Raw genomic sequence first — 2,771 nt, 5'->3', positions numbered from 1 at the left:
TAATTTTATTATATTACCACCTTTTCATTACATAGATCTTTTTCAAAACATAGGCCAAACTTCTTTTATAACATTATTATAGACCCATTAAACACAAAAACTGCTCTGGCTTCGGGGGCTTCGCCCCCGCCCCCACCGTGGCCCCAGGCACCTGAACCCCACCAGGGGTGGCGACAGCAGGGGGGGGGGGGACTCTAATATCGATTTAATAATCCTTTGAAACCCCTGAATTGTCAAAATTTTCGGGGGCTTCACCCCCAGGCCCCCTTTTGGAACCTATTAATTGAAGCTCGCCCCCGCCCACTTTGCTTTCGTTGGGGAAATCTGGCCCCTCGTCGGGGCACCGCCCCCCCCCCCCGGGAAAATCCTGGTGCCACCTCTGGACCCCACGCCCAGAGAACCCCCCTTGAAATGACCTGGCTACGGGCCTGTATGGAGTTCCACAAAGTTGAAGCTGCCTCAGTAAAAGCTCTAGGTGGATGTTCTAGTCTTTTGAACAACGAGCTGACAGTGAGCACCTGGCCTAAGAGCTCTTGTGGGCTCAGTAAATGTGCGCAAGCTCAGATAGGTAACCAGGCGCCAGATTGTGCTGTGCCTTGTATGCCAGGACCAACACCTTGTATTTTATCCGTTGCTGCACGGGTAACAAATGCATGCCGGCAAGCACTGAGGAAATCTGATCAAATTTACGTGTCCTTGATTAAGCAGGCAGCAGTAACTATAGGCGTTGCAGGATCTTCGTCTGGTTCTCCGGAAGACCAATGAAGAGTGCGTTACAATAGGCAAGCCTTGGTCCAACAAAAGCATGTCTGTGAAGTTGGTTCCTAGTTCCTAGTTCCTTATTCAAACTACATTAAAGGGATAGTTACAAAATATTTTTTAAATGTTATTAAATGTTTTAAATGCTATTATTTGATAATATTTTAACATGAGTATAACACTCAAATTATACTATTATTTGGTAATATTTTGACATGGGTATATGACCTTTAATCACTTCTATCATTTCCAGCCACAGTTACGTCACTTATGTTGCAAACACGCCCTCTACGGCGAATAAGTAACTAGCTTCTAATTCGACATAACAATCCAATTATACTAATATTTGATAAAATTTTGACATGATTATATGACCTTTAACCACTTTTATCATTTCCAACCACAGTTACGTAACTTAATTTGCAAATACGCCCGCTACGGCGAATAAGTAACTAGCTTCTAATTCGCTGTAACATTCAACCTAAGGTATTATTTTGTCATCTTCTGACATGCATATATGACCTTTGACCACATCTATCAATTCCAACCACAGTTACGTGACTTATGTTGCAAACACGCCCTCTACGGCGAATAAGAAACCAGCTTCTAATTCGAAATAACAATCAAATTATATTATTTTTTGGTAATATCTTGACATGGGTATATGACCTTTAATCACATCTATCATTTCCAGCCACAGTTACGTGACTTTATTTGCAAACACGCCCTCTACGGCGAATAAGTAACTAGCATCTAATTCGCTATAACATTCAACCTATTCAACTATTTGGTCATATTTTGACATAAATATCTGACCTTTGACCTTATCTATCATTTCCAACCACAGTTACGTGATTTTATTTGCAAATACGCCCTCTACGGCGAATAAGTAACTAGCTTCTAATTCGACATAACAATCAAATTATACTATTATTTGGTAATATTTTGACATGGATATATGACCTTTAATCACATCTATCATTTCCAGCCACAGTTACGTGACTTATGTTGCAAACACGCCCTCTATGGCGAATAAGTAACTAGCTTCTAATTCGACATAACACTCAAATTATACTATTATTTGGTAATATTTTGACATGGGTATATGACTTTTAATCACATCTATAGTTCACAGTTTTTCACAAAATTTGTCTAAAAATTTATTTACATTCACATCATCGGTATTAGTTGTTAGTGTATCTAATAATTTACTGACTGCTAGTTTAAATTTTTCTTCTCTAATTTTATCCCATTTAAACTTGGGTGCTTTGATGCTACTGCCATATTTTTGTTTCCCATTTTTCTTCAGAATACCGGTTCTGTTAATGTTAACATTAGTGTTAAGCTACATAGGCATGTCAAGTTTCTGGATATGGAAAGACAGTGAATTCATTAAATATTATTTAATTAGGCCTAATTCATATGATGTAATGGCATAGTATACTACTTGTTTCTTGGTGAGCGATAAATGTAAATTCTCCGTTAATGTCACCTTTTTGACGTCCATTTATAATACGCAAGTGTTACGTATAAATAAACAATCCATTTACGTTTAAATTAAAATTATTAATGTTATATTTAGATACTTTATGAAATGACATATTATAATCAATTTGACAATGCATCAGGGGGACCACTCGCTAGTCATAAGGTTCGCTATTCATAAGGTCCACTGTTAATAAGGTCCGCTAGTTATAAAGACAATTGTTTACAAGGTTCACTATTAATAATCTTTAAAAAGTCCAGTATTCATAAAGCTCATTATTTATAAGGTTCGCTAATTATTAAACGCTAGTCAAAATTTAAAAAAAGATCCAATATTCATAATTAAAAAGGAACCATATAATGTAACAGTAATGAAACTCAAATACGTAAGATGTTGCCTTTAGAAACACTAAAAATTTTTTGGCGAATATTTCGGCTACTTCTGTAGTCTTTGTCAACGCTTGACATATTCACCAAATAAATTTTAGTGTTTCTAAAGTCAACATCTTACGTATTTGAGTTTCATT

The sequence above is a fragment of the Anneissia japonica genome, unplaced genomic scaffold, assembly GCF_011630105.1.
Source record: "Anneissia japonica isolate Jap-2015-1 unplaced genomic scaffold, ASM1163010v1 scaffold650_len285673_cov152, whole genome shotgun sequence".
Lineage (NCBI taxonomy): Eukaryota > Metazoa > Echinodermata > Crinoidea > Comatulida > Comatulidae > Anneissia > Anneissia japonica.
The sequence above is the reverse complement of the archived record's forward strand: the minus strand, read 5'-3'. Positions refer to the sequence as shown.